Source organism: Paroedura picta, chromosome 7 (assembly GCF_049243985.1).
Source record: "Paroedura picta isolate Pp20150507F chromosome 7, Ppicta_v3.0, whole genome shotgun sequence".
NCBI classification, from domain to species: domain Eukaryota; kingdom Metazoa; phylum Chordata; class Lepidosauria; order Squamata; family Gekkonidae; genus Paroedura; species Paroedura picta.
The window spans coordinates 115,087,536-115,107,796 of NC_135375.1; positions in this window are offsets into that span (position 1 = coordinate 115,087,536).

Consider the following 20,261-nt stretch of genomic DNA (forward strand, 5'->3'; position numbering starts at 1 on the left):
ACAGCATCCTGCCCTCCTCCAAGTGACAACCTTTCAAATACTTAAAGAGGGCTATCATGTCCCCTCCCAACCTCCTTTTCTCCAGGCTGAACATTCCCAAGTCCCTCAACCTATCTTCATAGGGCTTGGTCCCTTGGCCCCAGATCATCTTCGTCGCTCTCCTCTGTACCCTTTCAATTTTATCTACGTCCTTCTTGAAGTGAGGCCTCCAGAACTGCACACAGTACTCCAAGTGTGGTCTGACCAGTGCCGTATACAATGGGACTATGACGTCTTGTGATTTTGATGTGATGCCCCTGTTGATACAGCCCAAAATGGCATTTGCCTTTTTTACCGCTGCATCCCACTGCCTGCTCATGTTTAGTTTACAATCCACAAGTACCCCAAGGTCCCGTTCACACACAGTGTTACCTAGAAGCGTATCCCCCATCCAGTAGGCATGCTTTTCATTTTTCTGACCCAGATGCAGAACTTTACATTTAGGTACTCTTCTTTAGAGCTCTGTCCTTCCCTCCATTTCCTGAACATTTTCCTTTTCTTTCTTAGTTCCTCTTGAAGTTCTCTGTTCATCCAAATAGGCTTCTTAGAGCTCCTGCAGTGTTTTCATCTTTCTGGGATAGTCATTGATTGAGCATGCAATAGCTCTTGTTTGAGTAGCGCCCACCCTTCACATGCTCCCTTCCCTTCCAGCATTCTTGTCCATGGTATGACACTCATCATGTGTCTGAGTTTATTAAAGTTTGCCCTACGAAAATCCAACATCCGCGTCCGGCTACAAGCTTCCTTGGCTCCCCATCTCAAAAAGGAATTCTATGAGGACATGGTCACTTCCCCCTAGGGTCCCCACCTCCTTCACCTCATCCACCAACTCTTGCCTGTTGGTCAGTATTAAGTCCAGTATGGCTGAACCTCTTGTGGGTTCATCTACCATTTGATAAATGAAATTGTCAGCCAGGCAGGTCAGAAAGTTGCATGACTGAAGACGCTTCACAGAGTTTGTTTCCCAGCACACATCTGGGAAATTGAAGTCACCCATGATGACAAGGTCCTGCCGCTTGGATATTTTCTCAAGCTGCTCACAAAGTGCAGCATCCACATCCTCTCGTTGGTCAGGCAGTCGGTAGCAGACACCAACCACCACACTGTTTGTTTTCCCCTCGCTTATTTTCCAGATGCTTTCCACTATAGATATGCTCTCCTTCACTAGAATTTCCTGACAGGTAAGCCCTTTCCTCGAAGAGCCTCTTGTGGCGCAGAGTGGTAAGCGGCTGAAAGGCTGTCTGAAAGCTCTGCCCATGAGGTTGGGAGTTCGATCCCAGCAGCCGGCTCAAGGTTGACTCAGCCTTCCATCCTTCCGAGGTCGGTAAAATGAGTACCCAGCTTGCTGGGGGTAAACGGTAATGACTGGGGAAGGCACTGGCAAACCACCCCGTATTGAGTCTGCCATGAAAACGCTGGAGGGCGTCACCCCAAGGGTCAGACATGACTCGGTGCTTGCACAGGGGATACCTTTACCTTTACCTTAAGCCCTTTCCTCACATACAGTGCCACTCCTCTACCTCTTCGATGTATTCTGTTTTTTTCTGAACAGTTCATATCCATCCACCATTACATTCTAGTCATGAGAATCATTCCACCAAGTTTCTGTGATGCCTACTAGATAGATCATACCTTTCCATCAACATGAGAAGTTCCAGCTCTTCCTTCTTATTGCCCATGCTTCGGCCGTTAGTATAAAGGCAGCTGAATCCTTTTAGTTTTGGTTCCCTATGAGCTGGCCTTGCCGGTTGGGCTGCCTCCGATCGGTTTCCTTCCATACACTCCCTATGTTGAACGTCTCCTTCCCCTTGTGGCTTCAGTTTAAAGCTCTCCTGATGTATCTCCCCAGGTTCCTGCCAAACACATTCTTCCCCAACTTCGATAAGTGCAGTCCATCAGGTGCTAGTAGGCCTTCCTCAAGAAAGCCTATCCCATGGTCCCAGAAACCAAATCTCTCCTGCCGGCACCAACTACGCAGCCACTGATTCACCTCCATTATCTTCCTCTCCCGACGCATTCTTCATCCCTTGACAGGCAAGACTGAAGAGAAGACCACTTGTGCCCCCATTTGCTTATTATGGATTGCATTGACATACGCCATGTAATCTGGCTGAACCTTGCGTGAGGAAGGTGGACTAGCATCGAGACCCTGCATTGACATGTTCTTGACACGCTGGACTGTCTGTTTGATTCTGCTGTTGGCTTTACTGCCTTGAGCTGTTGTGTCCTTCCAGTGCAGGTGAAAGACTGTGAATTCCCAAGTGTCTCTGCTGAGGCTGCGGCACCTTGAGGGGAGTCTTTTGCATGCGGGAATGTTTGGGCGTCAAAAGGTGCCAGGGACTGAGTTCTGGAGAGCATGGGTGGGCCAGGGTGGGCCAGGACCTGACTTCAGTTTCTGCCCAGGCCTCATGTAAACCGGTTTCTTCACCCCAAGAGTCTGCTTATAGGGATGTTTGATGTGAAACTGACAACTATTTATTTATTCATTCATGTGAGAGCCAGTTTGGTGTAGTGGTTAGGAGTGCAGACATCTAATCTGGCAAGCCGGGTTTGATTCTCCACATGCAGCCATCTGGGTGTCCTTGGGTTTGACAGGGTGTTGATAAAACTGTTCTGACTGAGCAGGAATATCAGGGCTCTCTCAGCCTCACCCACCTCACAGGGTGTCTGTTCTGGGGAGAGGAAAGGGAAGGTGAATGTAAGCCACTTTGAACTTCCTTCGGGTAGAGAAAAGGGCATATAAGAACCAACTCTTTCCCCAATGGGGACCCTATGGAGATTAAAACATTGTTCTCCACACTTCCCTTTTATCCTCTGACTGGCCCACAGTGGCCCAGAGACAAGCACTGGCCCATCCCTTCCTGCCCACCCACTCACCATCTGCCTAAGTTCATAAAATCAGCATTTCAGTCAGATGACTCTCTAGCCTCTGCTTAAAAACTTCCAAAGAAGCAGAAACCACCAGCAGGTTGCAGCAGGTTGGGGGGACGCCCTGAGGTGTGTTTGGCTTGATGGAACGTAATGCAGGAAGCTACGTATTTTTCCACATCTGCATGTACTTGGGGCCACCAAAAGTACCAGGTGACCAATTGCAACAATTTATATTTCCCCAAATGTCCATCTGCGGGATTGTCATGTGTGTGGTGCAGAACCTGAGTGTGCAGGGCAGTTGTGTGTAGAACCACTCTGTTGCGGTGGTATAGTAACCCTTGTCATACATGGAACAGGGAACGTTCCTGCAGATGCACCTGCAGCCCCTGGAATTGTTCCTGAGTCCAGGGGTCTGCAGCCTGTTGTTTTATCACTTGTTGATGGAAATTATTATTATTATTATTATTATCTTTCGATTTATTGCCCGCCACTCCCTTACGGCTCGTGGCGGGTTACAACATTTTAAAAACCCCAATAAAATCCATTAAAATCCCTCAACAACAATTACAATATAACATTATCGGTTAGCAAGCTAACCTGGCAAGATAGGCTAATCAACCTCCCCCTCCTACTACAAGCAGGTGGAGAGGGGATACTGATGGTACTAATCCCCAATCTCAATCCCAGGTCCCGGGTCCCCGGGGTGGCATAGATGTTAGCCTCGGCCTCAACTGTAAACCTGGCGGAAGAGCTCCGTCTTGCAGGCCCTGCGGAATGATGGAAGATCTTGCAGGGCCCGCAGCTCTCCCCGGAGCTCATTCCACCAGGTAGGGGCCAGGACCGAAAAGGCCCTGGCCCTGGTCGAGGCCAGGCGTGCTTCCCTGGGGCCGGGAACGACCAGCAGATTTTCTCCCGCAGAACGTAAGGCTCTGTGGGGGGCATAGGGCGATAGACAGTCCCTCAGGTATGTGGGTCCCAACTCGCGTAAAGCCTTGAAGGTTAAAACCAAAACCTTGAACCGGATCCGGGCAGCAATTGGCAACCAGTGCAGCTGCATCAGCACTGGCTGAATGTGGGCCCTCCAAGGTGTACCAGTGAGGACCCTGGCAGCTGCATTTTGCACTAGCTGGAGTTTCCGGACCAAGGACAAGGGAAGGCCCGCGTAGAGCGAGTTACAGAAATCTATTCTGGAGGTGACCGTTGCATGGATCACTGTGGCTAGGTGTTCGGGGTACAGGTAGGCCGCTAGTAGTCGGGCCTGGCGAAGCTGGAAAAATGCCTGGCCCACTACTCTTTTGACCTGCGCCTCCAAGGTCAGGGAAGCGTCAATGATCACACCCAAATTCCTGGCCTGGGACGCGATGGTAAGGTGCGTCCCTCCCAGGGTGGGTAAGCGTGCTTCCTGTTCCCGCCCCCTACGTCCCAACCACAGGACCTCCGTCTTCGAGGGGTTGAGTTTCAGGCGACTCTGCTCGAACCATTCTGTCACCGCTTCCAAACATCTGGCAAATGGTTCCGGGGGAGAGTCTGGGCGGCCGTCCATGAGGAGATAGAGCTGGGTGTCATCAGCGTACTGGTGGCAACCCAGCCCAAAACTCCGCACCAGCTGGGCCAGAGGGCACATAAAGACGTTGAACAATGTGGGAGAGAGGACCGCGCCCTGTGGGACTCCACAAGGAAGTCTGTAGGGGCGCGAGTGCTCATCTCCCACTGCTACCCTCTGGGTCCGGTCCTGGAGAAAGGAGCGTATCCAGCGTAAAGCTGTGCCCCGTATCCCCGTTTCGGCGAGGCGGTGGACCAGTAGTTCATGGTCCACGGTGTCAAAAGCGGCTGACAGGTCCAGAAGAACCAGCACTGCCGACCCGCCTCTATCCAGCTGGCGACGGAGGTCATCCAACAGGGCGACCAACACCGTCTCCACCCCGTGGCCAGGTCGGAAGCCAGACTGATATGGATCGAGTGCCGAAGTTTCTTCCAAGAATACCAGGAGCTGGTCTGCCATGGACCTTTCAACTACTTTGCCCAGGAATGCCAAATGCGACACCGGGCGGTAGCTGTCTGGGTCCAGAGGGTCCAGCGTGGATCTTTTCAGGAGAGGGTGAACCACTGTCCCCTTCAGCTGCCCAGGGAACTCCCCGGAATCCAGGGAGAGATTGATGATATCCCTGAGCTGGCCTCCTATCCTCTGGCCACCTCCCTTGAGGAGCCAGGATGGACAGGGATCAAGTGGGCAAGTGGTCGCCCTAACCGAACCTAGCAACCTGTCCACTTCGGGTAAAGAGAGCCGTCTGAAGCCATCGAACGTCACCTCCAAAGGCGGCCAATGGGTCTCCAGTTCATTTACTGTATTAACTGTGGCGGGAAGAGCGCGGCGGAGTAACGAGACTTTGTCCGCAAAATGGCTCGCTAAGGACTCGCAGCCTAGTTCCAATTTACTACTATTTTGGTGCCCCTCAAGGGCGGTAAGAGATCTAACTGTCCTAAATAGTTGGGCCGGGCGAGAGCTTGCGGACGCGATTTCCGCGGCAAAATACTCCCGTTTTGCCACTTTCACCGCCATCTCATACGCCCTCATAAGCGTGCGATGAGATGTTCTCGTAGCTTCGTCGCGAGTCTTCCGCCACACTCGCTCCAGTCGTCTCACTTCCCTTTTCCTCTCCCGGAGCTCCCAGGGAGCCGGTTTGAGTCGAGGGCAGAGAGGATGTTTAGGGGCGATCTCATCTATAGCAGCCGATAGGTGTGACTGCCAGTCCGCCACCAAGGCCTCTAGTGAGTCGCCAGGAGGCATCGGGTCCCGCAGAGCATTCCGGAATCCAATTGGATCCATGAGTCTCCGCGGGCGGGCTAAAATATGCCCGCCGCCCAACTGGGGAGGGGGTGGCATCTTGAGCTGGGCCCGCAGGGCGTAGTGGTCTGACCACGGCACAGCTAATGCTGTATCCAGCTCCACTTCTATCCCAGCGCCGAAAATCAAGTCGAGTGTGTGGCCGGCGTGATGGGTGGGCCCAGCAACAAATTGCGAGAGTCCTAGTGTTGCCATGGATGACACCAGGTCTCCGCCATGGACTGGAGAGGGCGTGTCCGCGTGAACGTTGAAGTCACCCAGGATCAGAAGCCTGGGGTACTGCAACGCCCAGGCGGCCACCGCCTCCAGCAAGTGGGGCAGGACATCTGGCGGCGCGTTGGGTGGACGGTATACCAACCAGATAGCCACACACTCGACCGAGTCCCAACCAATACCGACACACTCCACCCCCTCGATTTCCGGCGCCGGGAGAGCCCTGTGGGTGAGGACCTCCCGGACCACAATAGCCGCCACCCCTCCCCTCTTGTGGGTCCGAGATTGGTGAAGGACCGAGTAACCTGGTGGGGCCAGTTCTTTCAAGGCCGCTGTCTCGCCTTCCCTCACCCAGGTCTCGGTCACGCAAGCAAGGTCCGCCTTCGACTCTGCGATTAAATGTTGCAGGGTCGAGGCCTTGTTCTTAATCGACCTTGCATTGCACAAGACCAATGTTGGACCCTGTACCCTAGCCTCTACCCTCACATTCCTAGGGATGGGCCGGAGGTTAGAAGGGGATCGAGCACACCCAGGACGCCGGCCGTGTCTCCATGGCCGGGCCCTATACGGGGCACCAGTGCTCCCACCCTTTCTCTTGTCCAACCTCCTCCCCCGACCATAACGCCCCTGGCCCATGATCATTTGAATCCCGGCCCCAGCACAAGCCCCCCTCCCTGTTTGGGCCTCCCTCTCCATAGTCCTGCTCCCCAGAGAGAATATCCACTAATATCCTATCTACTCCCCCACCCGGCTGCACTAACCCACCCTAACCCTCCCTACCCTATTTAACTATCACCACCCAACCCTCCCTCCCCCCACCCTACTCTAACTCGCAGCTAGTGGGTACAGGCTATGCTGCAAGGGTGAGATCCCGCCTGTAAGGGGTTCTCCCAACCCACTTGTTGATGGAGAGAACTGGTGAGAGTAATATGGGTACGGACGTGGTGGTCCCCTATCTGGGTCAGGCTGCAGGAGAAAAGCACCAAGAGCCAAGCTGGAGGCATCTGCTTCCACAATGAAGGGTTCGGCCACGTTGGGATATGCGAGGCAAGATTCTGTGACAAAGAGCTGTTTCAAGGTCTGAAAGGCTTGGGCAGCAGCTACATCCCAGTGAAAGGGCTCTCTCAGTCTCACCCACCTCACTGGGTGTCTGTTGTGGGGAGAGGAAAGGGAAGGTCAATGTAAGCCTCTTAGGCTCCTTTGGGAAGAGAAAAGTGGCATTTAAGAACCAGCTCTTCTTTTTCAGTGATATCAGGGCTGTCTCAGCCCCACCTCCCCCACAGGGTGTCTGTTGTGGGGAGAGGAAGGGAAGGCGATTGGAAGCCGCTTTGAGACTCCTTTGGGTAGAGAAAAGCAGCATATAAGAACCAACTCTTCTTCTTTCTGCTCTACACTACATTGGCTTTCCAATGATTTATGGTAAAGCATGTTCGCTGAAGATAGTATCAAACCCATGTACCTTTGCACACTCATGCCCACAGTCCATCTGCCCCCTTTTTGTGAGTCAGAGAAAGTAAGTCCAGGGAAAGAGAATGCAGTTGAGAGATATATAGAATAAATGCACAATCTGCCTTAGACAGATGGAAAACTTGGCAGAAGGCCAATCAGCTGACAAATAATGTGACCTCAGCTGAACATTCCTACCCCAGATGCTCTGAAAACTAAACATCTTCTCTTTTGCAAGCTTCTTGGACGTGGCCATGGAAAGAACCTCACCCCAGGGAATTAGGCTGCACTTGGGAAGGAGGTGAGAGTGCAGGACGGAATGTACAGGATGGAAAGAGAGCCTCCTGCGATATTGTTTCTCTAGCAGCAAAACACTCCAGAAAAGAAAGATGTAACTAAAACAGAGAAGGTGGGAAATGGGCAGGGAAGGAGGAAGGAGAACAGAAAGATAATGGTGTGGTTTTTATCTGCGAAGCCACTAAAATGGCATCTTGAGTTTGAAGGAGAAAGGTTGGTTCCTATACCCCACTTTTCACTAACCGAAGGAGCCTCAGAGCGGCTTCCCTTCTTCTCCCTGCAACAGACACCTTGTAAGGTAGGTGGGGCTGAGAGCTCTGACAGAAATGCTCTGTGAGAACAGCCCTAAGAGAAATGTGACTGGCCCAGCCTGGCTGCGCGTGGAGGAGGAGTGGGGAATCAAACATGGGCTCCAGATTAGAGGCCGCTGCTCATAACCATGCTGAGCTGATACTGCTAGACGAGGATTGCACAAACTGCTCTGGCCTGAGAGTGGTTCAAATGTGGAATTGGCTGCCAGAGGTTGTAGCCAGCTTGGTATAGTGGCTAGGAGTGCGGACTTCTAATCTGGCAAGCCGGGTTTAATTCCCCATTCCCTCTCATGCAGCCAGCTGGGTGACCTTGGGCTCGCCACGGCACTGATAAAGCTGTTCTGACCGAATAAGGAATATCAGGGCTCTCTCAGCCTTACCTCCCTCACAGGGTGTCTGTTGTGGGGAGAGGAAAGGGAAGGCAACTGTATAAGCTGCTTTGAGACTCCTTCGGGTAGAGAAAAGCAGCATATAAGAACCAACTCTTCTTCTTCTTCTTCTTCTTCTTCAGTAATATCAGGGCTCTCTCAGCCTCACCTCCATCACAGGGTGTCTGTTGTGGGGAGAGGAAAGGGAAGGCGAATGTCAACCACTTTGAGACTTTGAACCAACTCTTCTTTTTCTAGGGGCTTTCCGCACAAGGACCAATGCTGCTAAATGTTTGCAGTATGCAGAAACACTATATTTAATAATGGAATTTCGTCATTCAACATACCTTAATTCTAGTGGCATATTGAAGTCCCAGTAGCATTGTATTCATTCCCCACAGGTTTCCAGTCTTGCTGGAATTGCAACAAAGGAAGCAATATTTTTCCATGCTTCTTCCTGCCGCTGGCCGTCAGTCCAACAGAACAGCCAATGAATTGTTGTGTTCATGTTCCCGAAAAGCCCCTTTCCCTTTAAAAACTGTCCTTTAAAAAGCCGAAAACACCAGCTGCAACGAATATTTGTTCATTCATTGTCTCAGAAAGACCTTTTTTGCTGCCATAGGAGCTGGTGCTTAATCGTTTACATGCTCTTCAAGTAACCCCCCCACCATGGGCGCAATTTGTGGCCGAAATTATGGCCAGTGTTGAACAGGGGGCTGTATTGTGCTTGGGAACATTAAAGACACTTGCAGTAGGGAGCTTTGTTTAACTGTTAAGCACTTCTGTGGAGGGACTTTAGCCAGAGAAGCCTCGCTCCTTCGTTGCTTTCGCCAGTCTACAGGGAAAAAAATGGCAAACCGGAAGCTCGGCGGCGAGAGCAAGGGAGGGACATTCTTTCTACCGCTACCTTGAGAACGCACATGTCTTTTTAGGATGTGTTGCAGTTTGTTCTCAAGAGTCTAGCAGTTTTTTTTAGGGGGAATCCACTTTTCTGGATTTCCTGAAAAGCGCTATAACGAAGCGATTTTTGCAGGAGTGTTGCAGATTGTGCACAACGTCATGTGGAACGTTGAATTAATAGCGTTTAACAAAGGTAAGACCTGCTATATTTAAGTTGTGCGGAATGGCTCCTAGTGATGGCCACAGGAACAAACAGCATTCAGAGGGAATGAGAGAGCCTCCTGGTAGTGGCTCCAAGCCATGGTGACTGAAGGGAACCTCCACATTCAAAGGCCAGAGCCAGGAGGCAACCTCAGGGCAACGCCTTGACCCCCGTCCAATGTGGCTGGCTGCCCAAAGGAACTGCTTGGGAACTGGACTCGATGGTCTGATCCAGCATGGCTCGCTTTATGTTAATGAACATCTTAACATTTAGAATTTTGTATATATCTTTTTAATGTTGATACTCATCTAATACTTATCTGCCCGCTTCCAGACAAAGAGGACAGGATGAAAGACGGAGGGCAAGCACGAGAGCCTTGGAGACTGAGGTCTCAGCATGGGAGACGGTCGAATGCATTTGCTGCTCCCGGGGCCTGAGAGTTTAGGGGGCATTTATTTATTTAGTCATCGTATGGCGCATGTGAGGTAGCCAGGGAATCTGAGGATGGCATGTGTAGGGCATCCAGGCAAGAGAGGTCTGGACTCGTTGGCCTGTATGGCCCCTTCCAACTCTATGGCCCATTCCGCACCAGGATCAATGTTGCAAATTGGTTTCGGAATGAAAAAACATCATTTTAAATAGTGGAATTCGTCGTTATGCATACCTGCCTTTGTAGTGGAATCCAGTTGCGTTTCAATCATTTCCCACAGGTTTCTGGTCTCGGCAAAAATCGCTATCCAAGAAGCGATATTTGCTGAGCTTTGTCCTGCCCCTGGCCGTCAATCAAACGAGCAGCTCATGGGCGGCCGTTATCATGCTCCCGAAAAGCCCCTTTCCCTTTAAGGCAGGTTAAAAAAAAAACGTTGCAACGAATCTGCGTTGATTCGTTGCAACGGAGAGACCTATCTAGCTAGCAGGTGGGGTGTGAGCTGCCGTTTCATCGTTGCCATGCTCCCCCGAGTGAAAAAAAATCCCCCCCCCATGCACGGGCGCGATTTTCGGCCAAAAATAAAGGGAACCAGCAAACGGCGCTGTGTGGTGCTTGGTTACTTAAAACAGCTCTGTGGAGGGACTGCAGCCGGGGAAGCCTCACTGGGTGAATGAAGGCTTGCCGGTTTGTTGCTCTCCGCTCGCTCCGAGAAAAAAAAATGGCGATCGCTTCGCTGGAAGATCAGAGGAGAGAGCCAGGGGGAGGGACTTTGCTTAAACCGCAACAATGGTAATGCACAGAACTTTTCCGCTAGTGTTGCAGATTGGTTGCAAGAGTGTAGTGCTTTCCAGAGGGTGAATCCACTTTTTGGGATTTCCCTGGATGCGCTACAACGAAGCGCTTTTTGCGGATCGGTTTCAGGAGTGTGGCAGATTGTCTACGACGTTGTGCATAACTGCATTTTAGTAGCGATTACAATTTGCCACACTTCTGCTACAATGAATCTGTGCGGAATGGCCCTATGATTCTAGCTGGTTTGCCATTGCCTTCCTCCACGTCATGACCCTCATGTTCCTTGGAGGCCTCCCATCCAAACAGGGCTGACCCTACTTAGCTTCCAAGGTCTGAAGGGACTGGGAGTGCCTCGGTTTGAAGGGGCCATCTGTCAGAGCATCAGCTCTTCAGCAGAAGCTGCACCTGCTGGCCTACTTAGGATTGGAGCATAGATGATGTTGGTGCTGTGAGCAGCAGAGGGAGCTCTGGCATTCTGTTGTTAGGAACTTGGTGTTGCTTGCAGTCCAGTTGGCCCCCATCACTAGCAGCCCCCTTTAGGTTGAGTGATGGCTTTCTTTCCAGCACATTTGCATTTAACAGGAGTTTGGCTGTCCCACAGAAAAGATCACCAGCACTGATTTTCCCTACAAACCATCTTGATTCCGCAATCGAGAGACACCTGCAATGGCGGCAGCTGGACTACAGCATCCTTGTGATTCACCAAGTGAGTCTATATAGAAATCATGCCTGCTCTGCATCTATGATGGAGGGCTGGAGCCAGATCGTGCTGCCTTGTTGATATTTCTTCTAGGCCTCTGGGGCGTCTTTCTCCAGTCACACCTGTGTGTTCCGTATGCTGCTTAAAGCAAGCCTTGGATCTCCTTTGCTCAACTCTAATACAAATCTGTCTCAGCGCCTACAAGTCCCTGTGAACCTCAGTGCTCATGAGTTTCTTCTGCCATAACTCCTGGCAGGGCCTAGCTTCTCTCACTTTATGAAAGTCTTCCAATATCAAATTTCCTGGAATATCTAGTACCGGCCCAAGGCTGGCTAGGATGCAATCTGTTGACCATACTGAAGGTCAAGGTTTTTGTTTGTGCACATGTGTGCACTTCCAAAACTGAAGATGTTTGCTGCCTGCGTGAGCAACTTATCAACAGCCTTTGCGATCATTCCTCAAGGGCAGGACCCAGATGGCTGCTTTTGGTCATGGCTTTTCTACAGTCTAGAACCTGCAGACAGAGAAAGCTACAGAGGTCACCATCGAAAACTGATGTTTTCTCCAGGGAAACCGATCTTGATTGTCTAAATCAGGGGTAGTCAAACTGCGGCCCTCAGATGTCCATGGACTACAATTCCCATGAGCCCCTGCCAATGAATGTGGGTGGGCAGGTAGTTGTGAATTTCCTGCATTGTGCAGGGGGTTGGACTAGATGACCCTGGAGGTCCCTTCTGACTCTGTTTCTACGAAAGCGCCATGGTGAAGGGTCTCTTCTTCACAATCTCTGAGAAGCCAGCTTTCCTCATGGACACAGCAGGAGAAGTCCCCAAAACCCGTAGGATTAAATCCCTGCACCAGGACAGAGTCTACACTTACTTTGTTTATTCCATTGTCAATCCTGTTGAATTCAGATCGATTTGAACTCGTGTCTTCCTCTTCCCCCCTCCCCATTGAAACAGGAAAGTGTTCTGCACATGGTTAGGGTAGTTCAGAAGGGGGGGGGGAGCCAAGCCTCTTTATTTCTTTTCTTGAAGGCGGGGGGGGGGGGAAAGGAGCCAAGCAGGGAGCCTCTTTCTTTTCTTGGAGGGGGAGGAGAGAAAATCGAAGAAGGCAGAGAAGGGAGAAACAATCCAAGACTGTCAGAAGTTGAGAGAAATTAGGGGCTTCTCCTTTAAGGCAAACTTGTCACATGATCAGCTTTGGCCAATCAGGCGTTCTCTACCATGGAGCAAAGCCCAGATTCAAAACAGCCTGCTTTCTTGATTCGATTCAATTCGAAAATATTGAGCATTAAAAGCAGTGGTCCCCAACCTGCGGGCCGCGGCTCCCTCTCCCTGCCCCCCGCAGTAAAAAACTTCCCAGGCCGCAAGCTTGCAGCCCGGGAAGCTTCTTACTGCGGGAGGGCGGGGAGAGGGAATCAGGGCCGCTCTGCGCACATGCGCCACGCGCGGCCGAAATAGCGTATGTGCGGCACTTTTGCGCATGCGCGAAAGTGCTGTGCATACGCTATGTCGGCAGCGCATGGCGCATGTGCACATGCGTGATGCGCAGCCTGGCCGCGCATGCGTGATGCGCGGGCGGGGCAGTTGCCCTGCCGGTCCCCAGCCGCAGAAAGGTTGGGGACCACTGCTCTAAGATATCGTAAGAGCCTCTTGTGGCACAGAGTGGTAAGGAAGCAGTCATGCAGTCTGAAAGCTCTGCCCATGAGGCTGGGAGTTCGATCCCAGCAGCCGGCTCAGGGTTGACTCATCTTTCCATCCTTCCGAGGTCGGTAAAATGAGTACCCAGCTTGCTGGGTAATGACTGGGGAAGGCACTGGCAATTAAACGGTAATGACTGGGGAAGGCACTGGCAAACCACCCCGTATTGAGTCTGCCATGAAAATGCTGAAGGGCGTCACCCCAAGGGTCAGACTTGACTCAATGCTTGCATAGGGGATACTTTTACTTTTACCTTTAAGATATCGCACAATAAAGGTAGGGTCACTCCGGATCAATCCTCCTTGCTGCAGATGGAAAATTAAAATCACGCAAAATCGAAACAGAAATCGCATTCTGTGTAGACGGCAGGGACTGAATCGACTTGGGATTGGAATAAAAGCTCCGTGCAGAAGATGACTGCTCTTTTGCCCATTTCCTTTCCACAGGTTTTTCCCCCAGTGGAACCTTTTCAGGAATTCTCTACTTTCTCATGAGATAAATCCCTCAGCGGCTTCTCTCTTGAAGTTTCTCTCCTCCTCCTGCCCTGTGGGTAGGCAGCCATCGGGATGGGGGATTTCCCAGGAGAGGAAGGGAGGCCCAGGCTATATTGCTTGTGACAGGGTGATTTCTGCATCACATTGTGACATTGCGGCCACACTGGAATTTGGGAATCTGCCCCTTGTGTCAGATATGGAAACTCTTCCAAATACCTTTGCAGACCATTCTCCCTTGGCAGAAGATGGAGAATGAATTATTTTGTTTGACAACCCAGAAATTGTGAAGAAATGTCAGGAAGAATTAAAGGAATTTTTGCAGTTGAACAACACTCAAAGCATTATCTGGGAAACAAGCAAATCATTTGATAGGGAAAGCTTGGTAAATTTTAGAACAAATCTTCAAATGGTCCTTGAGCAACTAGAGCAGAAGGCTGTATCTACTAAGGCTGTATCTACTAATGACTTTTTAAGGAACAAGTCATGTCAGACTAACCTTATCTCTAGATCAGGGGAATGCTGTGGACATAATTTATCTTCAGTAAGGCTTTGATAAGGTTACACATAAGGTCTTATTGACAAGTTGTTAAAATGTGGTATGGATTCTATTATTGTTAGGTGGATCAAGAACTTGTTGACCAATCGCACCCAAAGGGTGCTTGTAAATGAATCATCATCTTCTTGTATAGGAGTGCCTCAGGGATCTATCCTGGGCCCTGTGTTCTTCAATATATTCATAAATGATTTAGATGAAGGAATAGAGTAGATACTTAAATTTGCAGATGACACTAAACTGGAAGGGTTAGCAAACACACCAGAAGAAAGAATCAGAATACAAGATGAGCTTGACAGGCTAGAAAACTTTGGTTAGGCAGGTAGTTGTGAGTTCCTGCATTGTGCAGGTGGTTGGAATAGATGATCCTGGAGGTCTCTTCCAACTCTATGATTATTTGATTCTATAAAAACCTTGAGATATGAGACTTATTAGAAACAGAGGAAATGCAGAAGAAGCTTAGCATCTCACAACAAAAATAATGTTGGACATGCCAACAAACCTGGATGATGGCTGGTTAATAAGGAAAGAAGCAGATAAAAACCGATAACAGTGATGAAAATTTACAACAAAGAATCTAGTATGGAGAAAGATATTCAGTGCTGTTTTGTCAATTTCTACAAAGAAGTTTACAAAGCTCCAGGTTGAGACTTCTGTACAGGAATTCTGATCAGATCTAAGTTTACAAAAGAACACCAAAAATGTTTGAACCAGGAAGTGAATGGTGCTATTAGTGCACTTAAGAATGGGAAAGCTCTGACCCTGATGGCTTGACGGTGGAATATTACAGAATCACTTCATAAGTAACCAACTTAAGCCTCCTCACAACAGAACTCCAATAGTTATCAAGGCTACTGTTATAGATTTAACAGGATAGCCCACTTCCAGATGGTGGATAGAAATCTCCTAGAATTACAACTGATCTCCTGAAAACAGCCCCTTTGGAAGGTAGCCCTGTGGTATTAAGACCCACTGAAATCCTCCCATGACAGCTGACATTGCCCACAAATCTGGTTACCGGTCTGCTTCTGGATCAAGTTCTAGGTTTTGGTTTTAACCTTTAAGGCCATATGCGGCCTGGGTCCTACTCATCTGAGGGACCACTTGTCTGCTTACGCCCCTTGCAGGGCTTTACGCTCTGCAGGTAGAGATTTGTTGGTTGTCCCAGACCCCTAGGAGATTCACCTGGCCTCATCCAGGGCCAGGGCCTTTTCGGCCTTGGCCCTAACCTGGTCGAATGAGCACCCGGAAGAGCTAAGAGCCCTGATAGAGTTATCGAGGTTTCACAGGCCCTGTGAGCCGAAGTTCTTCCACCAGGCCTTTGGTTGAGGCTGGGAGAGTGACCCAACTCATAAACGGGGGATCCTGCCCTATCCTAGGCATTCCCATATTGAACACGGAAGACCAAAGTCCAGTTTTATATCATTGGGACTGTGGCATTGGTCCTGGTTAGGATTAGCTAAATTGGATTGGAGAGTACATTGTTGCATTTACGCCACCATCTTTATTATATTTGTTCATTGTTGCTAATTGGGATTATGTTTTCTTGATATTTTAATGGGATTCTATGAGTTATTCTGTTTCGTGGTTTTTATTCTGTAAGCCGCCTTGAGGCAACATTTGTCAAGAGAGGCAGGATACAAAATTAAAAATAAATACATACCTTTCCTTGAAACATAAGATGCGAGACCAGGCTGTTGTTGCTTCATCCTGGTGGGAAGTTTCTTCTCTCACACCAGAAAAAACCCACCAACTGTGCCACACAGTCCAATAGTGGTGCTTTTTCCTGGTGCCCTCTGGTGTTGTTGTTGTTAGATGCGAAGTCGTGTCCGACCCATCGCGACCCCATGGACGATGATCCTCCAGGCCTTCTTGTCCTCTACCATTCCCCGGAGTCCATTTAAGCTCACACCGACTGCTTCAGTAACTCCAGCTCAGACAACTGAGAGCACGTGGAGAGAGCTACTGGGGAGTGTTGCTGCTGACCAGGTGAGGCTATTGTGGTGCTAAGTGAGGTGATTGCTGGTTGATTGCTGGGAGGATTAAAAAGGGCTGCTCCTTGCCAGAGGCGCGAGACAAGGGCGAGAGACAAAGGGCTCTTGGCCTGCGGCTCTTAGCCTGGGGTTCTTGGCCTAGCAATTAGAACCAGTAGATTATATTTCCCTAGTAGTTGCACTGCCTGGAAGTTACAATGGACCTCCAGGACACTCATCCCAACATCTGCAGTGAGTGTGACATGATTGCCTTCCTCCCAGAAGACAAGATGGACTACATGGATTACATCTGCCCCAAGTGTTAGCTGGTAAGACTTTTGGAGGAATGGATTAGGGGTTTAGAAGACAGCATTATTACTCTGACCCAAATTAAGAAAGGGGAGGAGTTCATAGACCAGAGCTGTGCAATTCGGAATAAAGAAGATACAACCAGTCCTGAAGAGGATAAGGGGATTGACCTCATTATGGAGCCTCTGCAGACCGTTCGGAAAAAGACTCAACGGCATAGAGCGAGATGGTTCTCGGGGCCTTTGGAGCTCCAGAATAGATTTCAGGCCCTTGCAGAGGACGTGCAAGGGTCAACGAGGGAAGAAGTCACAAAACAAAGTCTAAGACAAAGGGAAGAGACCACGGTGACAGAAGGAAATGGAGTTGAGAAGAAAAAAAAAAGGAGAGTACTGGTAATTGGAGACTCCCTGCTAAGAGGAATGGATCGCCATGTGGCTGGGCCCGACCCCCTAACCCGAGAGGTGTGTTGCTTGCCAGGGGCGAAAATTAAAGATGTTTCAGAATGCCTGCCCAAACTCCTCAAATCTACAGATCGCTAACCATTTGTGATGGTCCATGTGGGAACGAATGACATGTCCGTGAATACCATCGCTCCTATTAAAAAAGACTATCATGATCTGGGGAGGAAGCTCAAGCAAAAGGGGGCACAAGTGGTATTCTCTTCAATCTTGCCTGTCAAGGGAAGAGGAATGCGTCGGGAGAGGAAGATAATGGAGGTGAATCAGTGGCTGCGTAGTTGGTGCCGGCAGGAGAGATTTGGTTTCTGGGACCATGGGATAGGCTTTCTTGAGGAAGGCCTACTAGCATCTGATGGACTGCACTTATCGAAGCTGGGGAAGAATGTGTTTGGCAGGAACCTGGGGAGATTCATCAGGAGAACTTTAAACTGAAGCCACAAGGGGAAGGAGACGATCAACATAGGGAGTGTAAGGAAGGAGACCAATTGGGGGCAGCCCAACCGGCAAGGCCAGCTCATAGGGAACCAAATGTAAAAGGATTCAGATGCCTTTATACTAACGGCCAAAGCATGGGCAATAAAAAGGAAGAGCTGGAACTTCTCATGCTGATGGAAAGGTATGATCTAGTAGGCATCACAGAAACTTGGTGGAATGATTCTCATGACTGGAATGTAATAGTGGACTGTTCAGAAAAAATAGAATAGATCAAAGAGGTGGAGGAGTGGCACTGTATGTGAGGAAAGGGCTTTCCTGTCAGGAAATTCTAGTGAAGGAAAGTATATCTACAGTGGAAAGCACCTGGGTGAAAGTAAGCGAGGGGAAAACAAACAGTGTGGTGGTTGGTGTCTGCTACCGACCGCCTGACCAACGAGAGAATGTGGATGCTGCACTTTGTGAGCAGCTTGAGAAAATATCCAAGCGGCACGATCTTGTCATCATGGGTGACTTCAATTTCCAAGATGTGTGCTGGGAAACAAACTTTGCGAGGCGTCCTCAGTCATGCAACTTTCTGACCTGCCTGGCTGACAAATTCATTTATCATATGGTAGATGAACCCACAAGAGGTTCAGCCATACTGGACTTAATACTGACCAACAGGCAAGAGTTGGTGTATGAGGTGAAGGAGGTAGAGACCCTAGGGGGAAGTGACCATGTCCTCATAGAATTCCTTTTGAGATGGGGAGCCAAGGAAGCTTGTAGCCAGACACGGATGTTGGATTTTCGTGGGGCAAACTTTAATAAACTCAGAGACATGATGAGTGTCATACCATGGACGAGAATGCTGGAAGGGAAGTGAGCATGTGAAGGGTGGGCGCTACTCAAACAAGAGCTATTGCATGCTCAATCAATGACTATCCCAGAAAGACGAAAACACAGCAGGAGCTCTAAGAAGCCTATTTGGATGAACAGAGAACTTCAAGAGGAACTAAGAAAGAAAAGGGAAATGTTCAGGAAATGGAGGGAAGGACAGAGCTCTAAAGAAGAGTCCCTACATGTTACTAGGCACTGTAGATCAATCATCAGAAAGGTCAAAGCTGAGAGTGAGCTAAGATTGGCCAGGGAAGCCCATTGTAACAAGAAAAGATTTTTCAGTTATATGAGGAGCAAACGTAAAGTAAAGGAGGCAATAGGCCCACTGTTGGGTGCGGATGGACAAACTCTAACGGAAGAGGCAGAGAAAGCAGAAAGGCTTAGCGCCTATTTTACATATGTTTTTTTCCCACAGGTCAAAGTGTTTAGGCACATCTAGAGATGGCCGTAGACAAAGGATAGTGTCTGGGTGGCAAATTGACATGGACAGAGAGGTTGTCGAGAGGCATTTAGCTGCCCTGGATGAGTTCAAATCCCCTGGGCTGGATGAAATGCACCCGAGAGTGCTCAAAGAACTTTCCAGAGAACTTGCAGAACCCTTGTCCATCATCTTCGGGACCTCTTTAAGGACTGGAGATGTCCCGGAGGACTGGAAGAGAGCAAATGTTATTCTGATCTTCAAAAAAGGGAGGAAGGATGACCCGGGAAATTACAGACCAATGAGTCTGACCTCTGTGGTGGGGAAGATAATGGAGCAGATATTAAAGGGAGCGATCTGTAAACATCTAGAGGACAATTTGGTGATCCAAGGAAGTCAGCATGGATTTCTCCAACAGGTCCTGTCAGACCAACCTGTTTTCCTTTTTTGACCAAGTAACAGGTTGGCTGGATCGTGGAAATTCGGTTGATGTCGTTTAATTGGATTTTAGTAAAGCTTTTGACAAGGTTCCCCATAATGTCCTGATTGATAAATTGAAGGACTGCAATCTGGATTTTCAGACAGTTAGGATAGGAAATTGGTTAGAGCAGTGGTCCCCAACCCGCGGGCCGGGCTGCAGCTCCCTCTTTCCACCACCCCCCGAAGCGAGAAGCTCGCCAGGCCGAGAGCAAATCGGCCACCAAAGCGGCCGATTAGCTCACGGCCCGGCAAGCTTCTTGTTTCGGGAGGGGGAGGAAGAGAAGCTTGCCGAGCCGCAAGCTAATCAGCCGCTTTGGCGGCCGATTTGCTGGCGGCCCGGAGGGGCCGGGAGAGGGAGCCACGGCCACCGGCATGGCGGCGGCACAAACGCGCATGTGCGGGCTGTTGCGCATGCACGTTTGCGCGGCAGTCCGTGCATGCGCGTTTGGCTGAGGCTGCCGCGCGTGCGCGGGGCCCCGGGCCGCCCTCTCCCGCCATTCCGGAGCAGCGGTCCGCAACAACTGGAAGGTTGCGGACCACTGGGTTAGAGAACCGCACTCAAAGAGTTGTTGTCAATGGTGTTTCATCAGACTGGAGCGAGGTGAGTAGCGGGGTACCTCAGGGCTCGGTGCTCGGCCCGGTACTTTTTAACATATTTATTAATGATCTAGATGAGGGGGTGGAGGGACTACTCATCAAGTTTGCACATGACACCATATTGGGAGGACTGGCAAATACTCCAGAAGAAAGAGACAGAGTTCAACGAGATCTGAACACAATGGAAAAATGGGCAAATGAGAACAAGATGCAATTTAATAAAGATAAGTGTAAAGTTCTGCATCTGGGTCAGAAAAATGAAAAGCATGCCTACTGGATGGGGGATACGCTTCTAGGTAACACTGAGGGGCTTTTTGCACGCCTTCAAAATAGCACAATGGTTGCCAATTGAAAACGCTACTGATTTGCTGTTTTGCACAACGTCGTCGACAATCTGCCACACACCTGAAACCAATCTGCAAAAAGCGCTTCCTTGTAGCGCTTTCAGGGAAATCCCCAAAAGTGGATTCACCCTCCGGAAAGCGATACACTCCTGCAACCAATCTGCAACACTAGCGAAAAAGACCTGTGCGTTAACATTGTTGCGGTTT